A 17,386-nucleotide genomic window follows, 5' to 3' on the forward strand; every position below is an offset into this window, starting at 1 on the left:
CCCTACACTCTTGCAGGTCTTGTGATAATCCAACCGTGTATGGCTTGTATTTTTGGCTTTTCCCTACAATTTAATAGAAAACTGAATTTTTTGGAACCGGGATGCGTAAACATGGTATGGCAAGCGCTGTGGGTACTTCCGCATTTGCGGTACCTGATTTCATGTGATAAAACAGCATATTTTATGCTAACTGTTGTGTAATGCTTTTTGAGTTATTGCGAGGGTAGATGTACAAGTCTGTTTATCACGCGGTTGCGCTTAAAGCCATATTTATTACCCATGTTTTTTTAGCAAAAAGAATGGTAAATATTAGCGAAAATAGAAAAATGCCACTTAGATCGTTTTGGCCACTTGATATCGTTTTGGTATTTGATCCTGTACGCTGGTCATTTTCTGCCGAAGTGGAAACAGAATGTCTCCGTATCTCAAATGTACTCAATAATACGAGCGAATAAAATTTGCTTAGTGTTTTGAAAAGCATTGTATCAGTGCTAATAGTTGGTTTGGTATGTATTTTAATGCGAGTCTTGTTTCTTTTACATGCAGCCAAAACCCAGAACAGGATGCGGCGGTTGAAGCCAAAGTCTCTGTGTGTCGCTCCAGTTATCTCAGACCAACTTTTATATAGAACTGTGCTCCGATAGGCAACTGTTGGGAACTGTCAGGGACCACACTGCTGCGGTGGTTTGTTTTCCAATTGTTGGTATCACTGTGGGCCATATGTCAAGGCTGCGTTAGAATGGTGCTTGCGGTTTCCTTCTGATACCAATGCATCCGCCAGCCTGGCAAATGACCTCAGTTTATACCAACAGGAAAGCAGATATATTGGAGAAGTGGAGTCCCATAGACAGCTTCTCAACGTCTATCGGAACACCGTTTTATATAAACAGCTGGTCTGAAGGTACCTGGAACGGCGCACCGGATAAATCCATAATCGTTTTACGTGGATCAGTGTTCCAGTAACTTACACTACCCGTTTATTTGGAACAGTGATCCGAATACTTTTATTTGGAACGCCGATCCAGATAATTTAGCTGCAAAAATATGTGGTGCACTGTTCCACTTACATTTTCAGGGTATGTGGAACACGGTTCCAAATATATAAGTGGAACTTTTTTGCAAAAAAGTTCCAGTTACTAAGTGGATCTTATGTGGATCCAGATTAAGAGTGCATACTTGAACTTTCACTTCTAAATGTAGAAGATATGCACTTGGCGCTCCGAATGAAGCCGTGGCTAATTTGAACGCTATGAACAACACCATTCATCAAGCTTGTTTTTATTTCTGATTATTTTCTCAGGTTGTTCTCATTTCTCGCTCCTTTGTCATTTGATATCATTACATTAGAATATTTTGGTAATTATTGCTTATGTAGAATGTGAGCTTCAGCGATGTCGACGAGCCACGACCACATGTCGCTCATGTTCGGCTACGCTGCGCTGACTTGTATGATTGCTGCTGAAAATATTCCGGACAAATGTTCTTGCATCTCGTTTATCAAAGTCAATATCCATCAAATAAGGACCCTTATATGGATCATGATTACACCCACAAAGAATCAAGAGTTCGAATAGCAGTGCTACATTGCTACCCTTTGGGAAGCTGGTTACTAGGTTTCCAGGCGACCTGAGTTGAAGTACGTCATGATAACCTGAAGCCGCTAGTTGCAGTCGGCGTGTCTCTTTTTTTACACTCTCGAGAGTGTAGTGCCAACCCGTGCTTGTGTGGCTTCGCTTCCATTTTCCATTTTGTGCAGCTATAGAGCTACAGGCGGTGGGGAGCTGATGCTGACATTGGTCTCGGATAAGAACAAAGCCACGGCCAAAGTATGGCCAGTATGCTTTGAGGAAGAATGCCGAAAATGACGCCGAAAATGAACGCCGAATATCAAAACCCCCTTCACGGTGATTTAAGCATGCTCAGTGGGCGGACTGTTGATAACAATGTAGCCTCCACAGTGCTGCACGTAGCTTGAGGAATGAACTATAGTTGCCGGGTGGTATTAATTAATTAAGTGAGGTGCGGGAACTTTACACCTCCCCACCTCGACCACCACCTCCATCATAGTACTCGCTATCATCATCATCGTCACCATCATCATCATAATCATTGTCATCACACCACATCACCATCTTCGTCAGCAACATCTGCAGCAGCCTGGTTGTGTCCAGTGCAATACAAGGGCCCCTCTGAAAACTTTCCAACTGCTTCTATGGTGCGTTTGTCGCGCCCGGGCATGCTATCGCACTCAAAAACAACACAAAACAAAGAATTCCTTTCTTCCAATTTTTTGCAAGCTCATCCCTTCATCAAATTTTTGGTCTTCCCCCATTTCGCCTGTCATCCCGTGGTCTGCCATCTAGGCTGTTTAAAATCGCATTTCATGAATGTAATAATAAAAAAGAATCTCTGTAGATCGCAGTACCTTCGGATGGTAACCTGTTATTGACTAACTTGATGCCGACTATTACAGCCGAAGAAAAGCCGATTTGCCTTGAAAGCAGCTGTTTGGCTGCGTAACAACAGTTGGAGCAAGGGGGCAATGATCGTTTATAGAAAAAAAAAAGAACAATTTTATCGCGCCTTTCTTTCAGTTGCTTACGAGCACCGTTGCACTTTATTTTTCCATTGTTTCCCAGGAGGAATGCAATAAGAAACGCTGAAGAAAGCTGGCACGTTCAATAGCGCATTGTTTGAGAGAGCGCACGTCTGGTGACATCACAGTCTTTAAACCTGGGTGGTTGCTATAGTTTTAGATTTGTCAACCTTGTTTTTGAAAAAGCATATTTCTTTTCCGAGATAAAGAAAATCGATATGCATACACATTTACTTTTTCAACCATAATGTCGGGAAAAAAATTCCCCGCATTTCCCCGAGGGGAAGAATGTGAAAGTGCGAATGCACGAGTTGAATTTGCGCGGTTCGGTAATGTTCGCGAAAGAGAGATCACACACACACAACTACAAAGAAAGAAAGATGCATTTATTCACAGACACCTATTTGTGTTGTCGTTGTACTTGATTGCTAGAGCGGATCTCAGCTTTGAAATTTCGAATTTCGTGTCAGTACTCCTTTAAGCGGGTGCATTAGCCCTTCTCACGCCCGATTCCTGGCCAATCCCCCACGTGGGTATGTGCCATGTCAGCGGCCAGGCAGCGCGCGCCCATCTCCCCCCGTTGCCAAGGAAGACGAGGAGATTCCTGGCCAATCCCCCACGTGGGTATGCTATGCGGACATCGCCGGTGGACGCAGGTTCAGGGTCGCTTAAGAAGTGCATTCGCACTTAAAATATCTTTTTTCCCGTTGTTTTCTCGTGTATGCGTCTCGAGAAAATCGAGACGTATACTAACTTACATTCCCAACCTTAATTTTTCTCCTTAGAGTAACTGGTTGTATTTTGAATACTTCCTATATTTTTGTAACATTACATCATACATTATTCCCCCTAGACTAAAACCGTGGGGCGCACTGAATTATGTGTATATTTTGGTCCGATATATTGGTTCACATGCGCTTTTTTTACCTGTATAGTATTAGCTTTATATTCTACCACAATGTTAAGATTTTTTTTATCCCGTTGTTACTTATTACCGGCTGGTCCAACCAACCAGCAGCGTCGGCTCAAAATAAGCTGAAAATAGCTTAACATCGGAAAAATTTGAAATAAAATTGTATTCAGCTGTGATCGATAGCGAGTCAGGAATTTCCTTCCCTTCGACGGGAAACGCTGTCCGCTTCGATACTGAGTGGTAACGAACGAAGCGATTAATAATTAACCATTAATTATTTATTGAATTATTTTTGCTACTAATTTTTATATGCCTGGGGCACAGACAAAAAGGCTCAAATTGTTGCTCGTGAGCTCGTGACTGTGACTGCACATGAGAAGCGTAATTTTGGAAAACACTTTAAACGTCCTGTTGTCGAGTTTGGGCGGTAATGCAAAATTGTTAAAACCCTCATCGAATCGAAGCTTGCAGTCTCTGTATGATGCGGAAACTACTTGAAGACTGTTAAGAACTCAAACCACTGTAATTTTTGCTCAGATAGAAAGTTCATTCATTCATTCATTCATTCATTCATTCATTTATTCATTCATTCATTCATTCATTCATTCATTCATTCATTCATTCATTCATTCATGTTAATTGCGTGCTCAGCGCACAACCAATGCTCTACCACACAACCATTGGTGCACTTGTCGCAACAATAAAATGTCTATCAATACAGGTAACATGTCATAAAGTTCTATACCAGCCCTTGTTACTGGTAGAGATGGTCAAGGATAAGTAATTATGCATCCACATACCTTCTAAAAAAACTTCTAAGCCGTTTCGTTACATGTCGCAAAGTTGAACGAAAATAAGAATTCTGATTACTCAAACAATCTTCATTTTGTGGCGATTACTTTCAGGAGCAGGATTACAACAAATCTCTTTTGTGAATTTCGTCTGCAATTGAACGCAATTATAGAATATTATTTTCTTTTTCCTTACGTGGCTTGTGGACATGTCAAAATTACGGCCAATTCATAATCACTCGTCACTGACGAGACATGTATATGTAGCGGTGTTTCAAATAATAGACGATCATTTTTTTGTTTGCTGGTTAATTCATATACGTTAAAAACCCGAGCAAACGCCAATTTTTTTACTGAAAAAAATTTAAAATGTGGACTCCCGAGTCCCAACTTCTAATAATGAAAATACCAGTGAGTACGGATGCAGGCGCAACGTTAGCGTTCCAGGAAAGAGGCACAGAGACCCGCGTCGGAAGCCAAAGCAGCATCTCGCTTCCTTGTTCATATCAGCTTTTTCGTTGCGGCGCTTGACACTTTCCTTGCTTCACGGGCTAAATTTGTAAGGCAAGGCTATCTCCACATTCTCATTCTCTTTTCTCGCATTTCCGAGTCGCGAATAAAAAAAGAACACCGCCTAGGAAGGAGTGTCAGCTACCAAAAACCCCGGGCGCGCGCGTGCGCGCGCGCTAGCGAACATGCGGCGACGTCGACCACGTGTTTGGGCGGCGACATCACGTGACTATTAACTAGCCCACGTGGTAGGGTCACCTGACCCTCCAGCGGCAAAAAGAGCGCGCGCCTGGAGTTGCGTGAAGAGGAGGAGGGTGGTGTGAGGAAGAGAGCGCTCGTCTGTGATAGCGCTGAGGGCGAGGATACGCGCGCTGGCTGCGCGCGAAGAGGGCGCTGGGGCGGAGGGTAGGACAGAGAGAGCGGCGACGGCTGGTTCGGGCTGCCTTTGTGGCTGTTTTAATCGCTCGCAGCGCCCGGAGGTTGCACCCCCCCCTCCGTCTTTCCACTCTCGCGCGCCCTTCCACCGGATTCTTCAGCTTTCTCCCAGTTGGCCGGGGCTGTTTTTTGTGCATCTGTTGCCAGCGGCCGTGCGGCAGCAGCGAAGTGCCGCGCGCGCTCAGAAGCCGTCGCACGCACGCCAAGTTCTTCCCCGAGCGGCCAGCGGCGACGATCGTGCGGCGGGGAAAAACTTTTCGCCGGCCGGAGCTGCAGCGGCTTATTTGCCGGTGCGCGAGTGAAAGTGTGTTGTTGTTCAACAGCTTTCGGCGGTCGGACGGCAAGCGCATCGTGACTGCTACCAACGGGAAGCCGGCTATGGGTTAGAGAACAAGTGATTGCCGTGGTGTCGCCGCTGCTTCGTGTAGCGGAACTGTTTCTGTTTTTTTTTTATCCTCAACTGTTGTTTTCCTTCGTGGCTTAACTGCGTCTTTAGTGTATACTAAGTGCTCGCGGTAGGTCATTTCGACGGTTTCGTGAGGAACAAAAACAAGGAAAGAAGAGCAGATCATCGTCCACTGCGAAACGTGCTGCGGTGAGCTAAAAAACGAAAGCAGCGTTCAACGTGCCAGCTCCGAGGCTACAGGTGGTTTTTGTGCGCGGGCCTGTGTGTGTGTGCGTGTGTGTAGTGCGGCTGTGCCGATTCGGCAGGCTTGCATCGCCGCGGCGTGGCGGATAGCGCGGCGATATCGCTAGCCGTCGCCGCCGAGAGTGCGTCGTCGAAAACATGATACCGAGAGCCTCTCGAAGGCGTCGTCGTCCAGCCAGCGCGGCTCAACGGCTCCTCCACCGCCGCCGCTGCGTCGTCGACAACTTCGCCGTTCGCGCCGCTGGCCCGAGGGCCACATGACGTGTTTGTGGTGACGCTATGACCGGTCGGAATTCCGTCGAGCCCAGCACGACGACGTCTCAACGCATCGGGCCGGCCAGCCCGAAGCAAGTCGGAATACGTCTCTAAACACGTGAGTAGTTTGGAGGGATCGCGGCGCGCTTGCGATGGTATGCCCGATAACGCGCCCTACCGGGCCTGTGACACCGACTCCGAAGTTTGAAAAACGATCACTGCGAAGGCGCAAACCGGACCGCACACACCCCCAGCGCCATGATAACGGTCCGAGCCAGCGGATTTACCAGCGGGACCGTCCGAACTCGCGGTGTCTCATCTCCGGCGCTAATTGCGCAAGGTGGCAGCGCTTGTTTTCGTTTTTCGCCGCGGAAGTGTCGTGTAGTAAGTAGCTCCCGACGGTGCTTGGCCACCGCATCGTATTTGCTAGGGAAGTGGTTGTCGCCGCGGCCAGCGTTCCTTATCGCCTGCCTCGATCGCAGCGTTTTTCGCGACGAGGGCCTGCGTGCCTTTTCGCACAGGCTGCCGATTAGTCGTGCAGGGCGGTCGACCATGTTTACGGACACGACCTTCTTTTATCTGCCGTGTCTGCTTCGAGAGCGCTTGTTGGCGCGCGAACAAAAAAACTGCGTTGCGCCGCCGAGTGCGACCTTCCGGCGCGGCTCCTGGCAGCGGTGACGACGTTTGCCAGCCAGCCAGTTCCTGCAACTTCTTTGGACCGAGTGCACGTACACGGCCGCTGGAGCCACGGCGGCAACTGTTTCTCGATCGGATGGGGGCAGGAACGCAAAAGAGCGCTAATTCTCTCCCCCGAGTTGCGTCGGTTGCAATGCACGTTGTCAGCGAAAAGACTTACGGCGCCAGACCCCTGTTTTCTCAACTGTTTCACAGATCGCGGGCGAAATAGTGTTGGGAAAGTAAGCAAAGAATCACGAGCCATTTAATGTTGTCTGCTTTGTAGCAGACGACTGCAAATGTCGTCTGCTTTCTAGCAGACGACATAGTGGCGACGCGGAATTTAGGTGAAAGGTCTGAGCAAATTTTATTTTTACTGAGCTTTACTGGCGGTCACCCAGAAGAAAACCACATACATGTTACCTTCACACACTTATTTTGACTCAAAATTGAGCCGTGGAATTCACTCTGAAAGGCGGGTGACCGGCAAATCTTTTTAGCAGACGACATTGTGGTGACACAGAATTTAGGTGAAAGGCATGAGGAAAATTTATTTCTCTTGAGCAGTTGGCGCCGGTTATCCCAAGGAAAACCACGCACACACTTACATTCACCGTGTTTTATTTTGACTACTTATCGGTAAAAAAATTGAGCCATTCCACTCTGACAATGGATGACTGGCAAAGCGTTTTAAGCAGACGACATAATGGTGACGCGGAATTTAGGTGAAAGGTATGAGCAAATTTTATTTCTCTTGAGCACTGACGCCGGTTACCCCAAGAAAAACCACCTACACACTATACATTTACTGACATTTAATTTGACTACTGATCGGTAAAAAAATCAACCATTCCACTCTGACAATGGATGACCGGCAAAGCTTATTAAGAAAGCAGACGACATAGTGGTGACGCGGAATTTAGGGGAACGGTATGAGCGTATTCTATTTCTCTTCAGCATTGACGCCGGTGAACCCTAAAAAAGATACATTCAGACACTAATTTTGATTCTAGTGGCCTTGAAAATTGTGCCTATTGGAAACTAATCTACTGAAAATGCATATTCAAGTTATGAAACGCATACGTTTTGAGGTTCAAATTGACTTTGGTTGTGACGATGTTCTAATAGCACACACAGCGGGATGTTCGTTTTCCAGCGCCTCGCTCTTAAAGGCACCTGGAGTCTTATCCTGGTGTTCTAAGGCCTTCCTCCACTCGAGCTTTCAGTGGAGCAGATCGTTGAAATCGATTTGCCCATGCATAAGCCGTTCGGAGTCCTGCCCTCAGCCGAGTGAAGGGAGCAAATGGAGTAGAGGAGGTACTCAGAATACGGCCGTTGTTAGTTTTATTCGCGGAAATGTAACCCTAGCCATTGAAACTTCTGTCCAAAGCATTCTAAGGCTGCGTTCCAATTCGCGGACAGCTTCACAGACAGCTTACGAAGAAGTCTAACTAGACGTCTAAAGGAATGAAATTGGAACGGCGCCGCGGACCTAAACGCAACAACATTGCAGACGACAGCCTCGTAGCAGACATGTTGAGAAACGCAAGCCTTAGGTTTCGTAACTAATATTACCGTTATTATTACAAACATTACGTAATTAAAAAAAATAGACCAAGTCATCTTCACCGCTAGTAAGTTATACTACATATTTAAGTAAAGGAACAAGTGTATTTGTTCAAACATTGTTACGCAAAAAAGCTGGCGCTGGAGGCACTTATCAGTTTAGACAGGAAAGTAGCCTGAATCGTTGCTGACTTTGATGCCGCCTTGTCGAAGCATTCCTCGTTACTGCTCCGTTCGAATTGGAACAGTGCTAAACATGGCGGGCTGTCCGCGAAGACGACAACGAAGCCGTCTAAAGGGGAAATTGGAACGCACCCTTAGTAGGTGAAGTGGCGTTCTTTTGGGGGCCTAGTTGGGTAGAGCTAGTAAGTCACGCGTATTTTCCGTTAGGTCCGAATGTATCACCCGGGAAGACACTTTTAGCGGCGCAGCCCTTTAGAAGCTGGGGCTGTTGGCGTCTACTGTCATCGTCGTCGTAATCGTCCTGTAGTCATGGTACTACAGACACCGGAAAACTCGTTTACGCCTCGCGCTAGAACGTAACGCGTACTAGAAAAAAACACCGGGACACTCGTTTACGCCACGCGTTATACCTGCGCTACACGAGCGTTTTAAAGGACATTTCAGTCGAAAGGCTTTCGAAATTTCAAATGCCATTCGGACTGGATGGAGTTCCGCCGATCTACATGACCATTCTCAGAGGCAGTTGAAGCTTTCCGCGTTCGCCCGCCATGTTTTTGTGTCACCACTGCTGCTATGTTTCGTTCTTGCAAAAATTTAATTTTAGAGTTACAATGGCTAAAACGCAATTATTAGTGATCAAATTGATAACGATCTACAAAGCGCGCACGAGGTAGCCAGTTTCTTTGTTTCCTTTTTTCGCGCCGCCGGTGTTGAGAGCACCAAATTACCTTGTAATCGTAGAACGAGTGACAGAGAAGGAATACAAGTGAAAAATTATGAAGATTGTGTACTTTACAAACCGCAAGTTTTACTCGTAAATAATTGTTTTTGTTATTACGGCATGCAGAAACTGCGCCCGAGGGTACGAGCGTTCGCGTTTCAAAGGCCTTTGAGACTCTCAAAGGTCAGTTGTCGTGCTCCTTGGACTCAAATGCCATTTTAACTAAATTCCTTTGAAAAAAAAACATCGTGTAGCAGCTCAAAGGTGTCATTTGAGTCAAATGACATTCGACTCGAAGGCATTCGATACGCTCGTGTAGCACGGGTATTAGAGAGCTTCCTGCTTCAAAGACAAGAGACTTTTACAGCAAAGCTGTATACCTCTACCTCCCAGCGGTTTCATCTCCGTTGGCAAATGCTTCGCCCCTCCACAGGTTTCCGGTTCGGTGTGTTCGGTTCAGGTGGAGACCGTTAACCGGACTATCGCGTGGTGCCGGCGAATTCCTGGAATATGTCGTCGTGGGGAAGCTGTGTTCTACATAACTCCGCGGAACAATTGTAAAGACGCCGTCAACAAAGGGCCATCCATAATATCTTCGTTTTCTGCGGTAACAACAACAAAAGAGAATTACGTGCTCGAGAGGAGACGCTCGTTTTCTAAATACGTCTCCGGAAAACTTGGGTTCCCGTTCTAACAGGGACTGACTGCACGATCAGCGTTTAAAAACGCTTCGCATAGTCGGCGTATACCGTATGTCGCAAAAAAGAAAAATTGGTGACTGCCTGATGAGTTCCGAGTCGCTATTTACGAGCATCTACTTAGGAAAAGTAGTGACCCCGGATCCCAACTATGAGGCAGAGATAATTTTAAGGAAAGAGGTGGAGTGCATTCGGCAGACATTCTCAGATAATGAATGGCAGCCTACCATTGTCCCTGAAGAAGAAAGTGCATGACAGCTGCATCTTACCGGTACGGGGGCAGAAACTTGGCGGCCAACTAAAAGGGTTCAACTTAAATTGAGAACGACTCAGCGGGCGATGGAACGAAACATGATAGGTGTAACATTAAGGGACAACAAGAGAGCGGAGTGGGTCAGGGAACAAACGCGTGTTAAGGACATCGCAGTAGAAATTGAGAAGAAGAAATGGACGTGGGCAGGACACGTAATGCGAAGGCAAGATAACCGTTGGGCATTATTAATGGTAACAGAGTGGATCCCTAGAGAAGGCAAGCGCTGCAGGGGGCGGCAGAAGGTTATATGGGCAGATCAGATCAATAAGTTAGCGGGGATAAATTGGTCGTAGTTAGCGCAGGACCGGCATAATTGGAGATCTGTGAGAGATGCCTTTGCCCTGCGATGGGCTTAGATAGGCTGCTGATGATGATTACTATTAATATTTACGATTATTTACAAAAAACCCGCGGCAGCAGGGAGGGGGTGTAGCGTATTGGCTCTTCCGCTTTGACCATCGACATTCTCTATTGTAGTATCAGGCGACCTCTGACTGTTCAGAACCCTCTTCAAAAACATTTTCAACGGACCTGTGTACAGGTACAGCAGTTCTGAACAATTAAATGGCACCGCTTTCCGGCACTCAGTGTTGCAACTTTACAAACCGGACATTTTGCATGCGGCAAGCTTCGGCCAAAAGTAACATAGCGAAGCACTGCACGTATTCGGGCAGGCCGTCTTAGGTGACCAAAAATCAGGCCATGCTGCGCTGTCACATGTCGAGGTTGAGAGAGAGAGAGAGAATACCTTTAATGAAAACCAGCGATGTTAGCCGAGCCGTCGGGCTGGCTTGCTACGCTAGATGAGAGAAGAAAAACAAAACGAAAAAAAAAAAGAGAAAAAAAAATGTGACAACGAAATGATGTCATTTGATGCGGCCAAAATTTTCAATCACAAAACTCTGTCCAGTTCTGTGCTCCGAAGAAACTCCAAAAGAGCTTTGATTGCACGCGCAGCCTGACTGGGACCCGACCATGGACCCGAAACCGCCCTCAGCTCAAGTCCCGCACCAAGCTGCCCGCACAAAGATGGGTGGGTGTTCTGTTTACTGCGAAGATAGCAGGTGACCAGAGACCCACTTATGCATCATACTTTTGTGAGGGATTGGTAAATGGATTGATAAATTGGTAAATGAGGGATTGGTAAATAAATAGTCTTCACCCACCGGAGTGCTAGGAGTGCCTTCGAACTTGATAAACCACTTCTTGTCTGGTTTGGGGATGTCCAGATTGGTGTCACCGACAGGAAACAACCCCGTTCTTATCGCCAGTGAGAATAACAGTTGTGGGGGATTGGCCAATCATTAAAGGCTTCCCACCATGCTAGGAATGCGGGCCTCATCTCGTCCAAACTCTGCCTGCACGGCTTGGATGGCCCACTTGGTACCTCGTTTGAAGTCACCCATGAGGTCACGTGACAGCTATCACCGGAGCTTGTTAAGCAGAAGGTTTCAGCGCGCAGAGTACTCTGTGTCAGCTTTGTGTGCGTCTGGGGATACGTACACGGCGAAGGCTAAGATTACGTCTTTTGTTTGCGTCCTTTACGGTAGCATGACCTATAGGTGACCGGTAAAAAGCGCAAAGGCTCACGGGTACGTCGTCTGCTACCGCCACTTCCGGTTCGAGGTCTCTCCTGCCCTCCCGTACGCCTGCGTACGCTGGCGGTTTTCAGGCGCGAGTGTGCGTGTTGTTTATTTGTCACAGGGTTTTTACCTGTCAGATAAACCCCTAGTAGGGTCAATCGTTGTCATTTATGTTATTTCCGATGCATGATCGTTTTTTACCCCGGTGGAAACCGACAAACAACAAGCACGCGCGCGCTTGAAGGCCGACGGCGTACGAGCGGCCGGGAGAGCTCCCGAACCGGAAGTGGCGGCACTCCGCGGGAGAAAACAATGTACCCATGAGCCTTTGCGCTTTTTACCGGTCACCTATTCTTTCTGAAGTAATCGAGAGTCGAAGGTTCGTGGTGCTTCCACGCAGCTTTTCTGGCCAACTTCCTTCACGAAGTGGATCGCTTTCTCGGTTGTTTTCAAACAATGTAGCTTTTACATCTTACATAACTCGGCCCTGATTTCGCAAACGCCATCTACCTGACATTGCAATCGATAAGGCTACCCCTCAGGTTCGTGCAGGAAATGAAAACGTGTGTTGGGATTTCCTGCCGACCGCAACGATTCGCATACTGTCCCCTTTTTCGGTCTGTAACGATCGTTGGTCTTCTAAATCGCACACACGCGCATTAGCGGCTTGCTCGGAGCAGATGTGTCAATACTGGTCGAAGGGATGATTCCGTCCCGGGAAGTCGGGTGCCATCAGAACGGTCCGCTTTGACGGGTAATCCAAGAATATTGCCACTGGCCTCTTGGGAAACTGAGTGGATGAGCGTACCATGCTTGTTGCGTTCATTCTATGTACGTTATTCTGTTTAATTAGAGCCTTTTATCATAGCGGGTAGCGTACGCCACGCTAGCGGCTGAGGGTACCGTGACGCGACTGCGTATGCGCTCATTCGTACTTGGCAAGTTCCACCCATTCCGGAACGAATGCTTACGCACGCGTTCGTTCCGGGGATGGGCGACCCCCACGCCGTGCCTGCGCGTTGGGCCGACCTGGTTTGAGCCCCTCAGAGGTGGCTGTTTCGAAATGTGCGTGACCAACGTCGCTCGTTCCCAAAATCCACGAAACCGTTGCCCGCTTCGTGCGGAGGCGTGATTCGAAGGAAGATCATTGTAGATGGTCCCGGCACTGCCGCTTTTATAACAGGTATACGTTTATAGGGACTAAATCCCGTTATACATGGTGCGTATTCACCTGCGAACCCGCAGGTGCGGCGCCGCTCGTGCGGCAAAAGGACCATTTTTATAGCTTCGGCAGCGACGAAAATACCGTATTTCTTCGTTTCTAACCGCCCCCGTTTTTCCCACGATCGCGATGCCGAAAGTGAGGGTGGTGCTCAAATTCTTAAAACTCCGATGATGATGATTCCTATTGGTTTCCCCTTTGAAGCGGGGTGATGACGTCATATTACCAAAAAAGGACTAATATAACCATGTTTTACACTCTTGGTTTAATACTAGCGCTGCTTAGGTCAGGCACTAACGCTTATTAGGCCCGACATACTTTCTTTTCCCAGTTACAGGTGATAACTGTCCTAGGCAATATTCCCCTCTCTGCTTTTCGTCCACCAGCATTCTAATCTTCTTTTCGTCCCCTCGACAGCCTTGAAGTTAACTTCCTCTGTGATACCCTTAAATCCTAGGGCTTCTGAAAGCCCAATATTCCCTTCATGTAGAGTTGGATGGATACCCTCACATTCTACACTATGTGCCGCACAGTTTCTGTTTCTTTTCCGCAGACCACGCATACCCCATCATTTTGTGAATACTTCCCCTCAAAACTCTTAGTTCGCAGGCAACCCGCTCCAATTACTCTTCCCCCCCCCCCCCCCTTCTTCCTCCGCTACTCTTCTGCGCGGCCGTATCTTGCAAAGGGAATCCACCGCTAACGTCTGATAACTCAGTCTCCCTCACCACCATTCGCGTCCGTTCTGCCGCTTGGGCCGCCGATCCAGCATCCCCCACAGGTCGTCTTCTCGTCCGTTGAAGTGGTTAGGAATTGGAAACCGCATAAATGGCTTGGCTGCAATTGAAATGACTTTGTTACACACGCGTGAAATCCACCTTGCGATAGTTTAGAAAAGGGGGTGCTTAAATTCGCATGCGAACTTTTTTTCCATTTTTTTTCTTTCTCGAAAGTACGGGACGGTGCTTAGAATCGAGGGGGTGCTTAGAATCGCAAAAATACGGTAGATCGCTTTGGCGCACGGGCGGCGCCGAAACTGCGCAATCGCAGTTAAATCCGAACCATGTAGAATGGACGGGCTTAACCAGAACTTGCTGTTACACACGGGCAGCTTTCTGATCCTTCATTCTGATTTTCATTCTGATTCCGGTTAACTGCGAAGTAACGCAGTGTCTAGAGTGCCGTCCGACGGCACTCTAGCTGATCGTTGCAGGCATTGCTATAGAGTGCCGTCCGACGACATTCGAATATTTAACACTAGGCTAGCACCGCCTAAAGAGTCTGTCGGTGTAGTGCAGATAATTCGTCTTAGCTTCTTGATCCCAAAGTCGGTCGTTCGAGACCTGCTCTTGCCTCAGTTTTTTTTTTATTATTTAGATGAGGTGAAATTTTTATGCCTTAGGTTAGTTTTGGTGTTTTAAATGATTTCTTTGTGCGCGTTAGGTTATCTTATGTTATGTTTAGGTTAGGTTGCCTAGTTTACGTTATCTAGAGAGACGTACTGCCGGACACGGCAATTTTGCCACAAAACGCCGGTGGACGTCGATATAGTGGAGTGCTTACCGTCGGACGGCACTCTAGACACGGCCATGAAGTAAATACGCCTATAGAAACTGATCAGGGCTTGCTGTTACCATACACGCAGCCCTCTTATCGTCTACTCCTTATCACATGACAGAGGTGTTTTTTTTCTTGATATCTGCCTTGTACGGCGAGGTAAGGGCCTCCAAACTGGTTGCTACTCGCGTTTTGCCTCTGCTTGCGCGCAAGGTTACGCCGGTTGCGCCGAACCCGCGTTCGCAATCCGCAAAGTTGTCGTCGTTAAACGGCGAAACAAACGGTCGTAAAACTGGGCGGTCATCGGCCTTGTCCTCGTCGACTCGGAGCGACTGGCCAAACAGTGTAAATGCAAACCATAACGCCGGTTGTCGTTTTTGACGCGGGTGCGGTTAGCCGCAATGCGTGATGGGCTGAGTCTAGCGTCACTAAATAAGCTACGCTTAAGAGTACCGCCACTTCGTGCACCCGAAAGCGTTCTGGGGCCATTTTGTTTCTCGCTTGCAGTGTGGCCATCTCTCCCAATGAAACTGCCGCCGGTTTTGACGGCAGAGTGCGACCGGCCGCTCTAGCGTCCGCGCAGCAGAGAGAGAGAGAGAGAGAGAGAGAGAGAGAGGAGAGAGAGAGAGAGGAGAGAGAGAGAGAGAGAGAGAGAGAGAGAGAGAGAGAGAGAGAGAGAGAGAGAGAGAGAGAGAGAGAGAGAGAGAGAAAGAAAAGAAAGGAGAGGCGCCCAGAAACAAAATGGCTGAGCCGAAATGTAAACAAATATCACGTGGTGCCGACCGACCAATGAAAATTCTATATAATGAGCGAAATCCTGCATAATAATGAGCGAAAAGAGTGCCGATTACTCTAAAAGCCTTTATTTAGTGACGCTAGACGAGTCACCTGAGCATTTTGCTGGGGTATTACGCGGTGAGCTTTGAGGTGGACTTCCGGTGGAACACATCGGTAGTAGTAACGTTCGTAAGCAGAACACTCTTGGGGAACACTCTTCCGGTCTGTTGGTTGATGAGGTGCCGAATGCAGCGAAGTTATGTGGGGCTTTTTAATGAGAGAACACGTCTCAGTGCAAGAAAAAATTGCGAAGACACTCCTTATGATGTTGGCAAATGCGAAAGGGCTGGTATCCAATGGCTGATTTATCACCATCGTGTTCCCTTTGCGGCTTTTTCTTCCTCCACTTGCATATGCCCCTCTTTGCCGTACTCTCTCTGTTTTTTCCGCTTAGGCATAGACCATAATTTACGTCATATTTTTTTATCGGTTTAATTTTCCCGCGTTTGCACTGATCACGCGCCATATCTTGGTACAGCGCGCGTGCTTTCCTTTATCTTTTGTTTTTGTCGTGGTTGGAGCGCCCCGAGGGGAAGTGTTCTTTTAAAGACGATAGTCTTTCTTGGCCTACTTGAACGCAGAAATTTTGGTCTGTCTGTGTGTCTGTCTGTTGTGTCTGTGTCTTTCTGTCTCTCTGTCTGTCTGTAACTTGATTCAGCCGCCCGGCCAAAGTGAAACGGAAGCTGCTAAATAGGTTTATATACAGACAGCCAAATCTTAATGCCAAAGTCCGGTGGCAAGTTCATACTTGTCAGCATTGTTCAACAAGAACAAAACATTACGCAAATATGAAGCAGAAAATCAACACATAACTGAAGCTTTTAGTGTTCCTTTATGGATGCGGGATTTTTGCGATTGCAAATGGAATACTACATCAAGCGCAGAAAAAAATTCACTCCGCCGCCTACTGTCGCCCGCGCCACTATAGCTCCTGGTGACATTTTGAGAAATCAAACGGCAACAGTTAAGAAAGGTTTAACTAGATAGTTTCCACTTTCCGCTTGGAACGCGCGTGAAGTATGGCACCGCGCGTCTCCGCCGTACGACAGCGCTGGCATCGAGGCACTAGTCGTGGAGCAGTGAAACGCGGTAAATTTAAATTGACCTGAGCGAAGCTCTGGCGTGTTCATCTTGGGAGGAGCGATACTGGAGAGGGACAGCATGCGAGGTGAGCGGGAATAATAGTGGAGGCATTTACTTGAGAGGGGCGCCAGACTACTATCGTCTTCCGTCGATATTTGCAACTAAAGGAGCAGATACGCGGCCATTTTTTTTTTTCTCTTTCGCTTTCGCGCTGACCTCTCCGAGTAACTGCTTCCTTCCTAGCGGAACAAAACACTTCCGATGTGAGTCTCCCGCCACGGCAATGCAAAACGCGCGACGCTTCCGTTCCGCGTAACACAGTTCCACGACGCCTTCTCGCGGCTGCCGGGATGTTGCGACAGGGAACTTATACACAGCTGCGACATTCGGGCGAGTGCCAAGACTCGTGTGTAAGGATCGCCCGGGCGTCGTGACGTTGTGGGAGTCCGTCGGCTTCTTCCGCCTCTTTGTTCCGCACCGTATGAGTCTCGCGCGGCGTTGTTGGGGCGTAAGAGCGGCGTTTAAAGGGGCACTGACACAAAAATTTTGCACCTTGTTTTTTTTGTTGCGATAAGTAGCTAGTGACCTACTTATAACCTGTAGAAAACCTCATTTGCTTCAGCGTGCGACGGTTGTTTAATTAGAGGCATTTTCAATGCGGCCAGTCGCAGTTTCGGTTTCAGCGAGTGCCGCGAAACGATGGATTTTGTGGATTTTGTGTGAACAAAGCTGACCACGTGACCGTCGGAGGGATATCACAGTTACAGAGCAGAGCCGCCGTAGCACTGTCGAATCCGCA

The 17,386-nt window shown here is 47.7% G+C and overlaps 1 protein-coding gene across 1 annotated transcript in view; it reads left to right on the plus strand.

Annotated features, from left to right (window-relative positions):
• Positions 1-5,226: 5,226 nt before the first annotated feature.
• The window catches only part of LOC144138429 (receptor-type guanylate cyclase Gyc76C-like), a 326,776-nt gene continuing 314,616 nt past the window's right edge, over positions 5,227-17,386 (plus strand). The window contains exon 1 of the mRNA XM_077670703.1: positions 5,227-6,267. The gene's annotated coding sequence lies outside the window, so the exon portion shown is untranslated. The remainder of the gene's footprint in view (positions 6,268-17,386) is intronic.

The sequence above is a fragment of the Haemaphysalis longicornis genome, unplaced genomic scaffold, assembly GCF_048455015.1.
Source record: "Haemaphysalis longicornis isolate Haplotype H1 unplaced genomic scaffold, Haemaphysalis longicornis Haplotype H1 scaffold_5, whole genome shotgun sequence".
NCBI lineage: Eukaryota > Metazoa > Arthropoda > Arachnida > Ixodida > Ixodidae > Haemaphysalis > Haemaphysalis longicornis.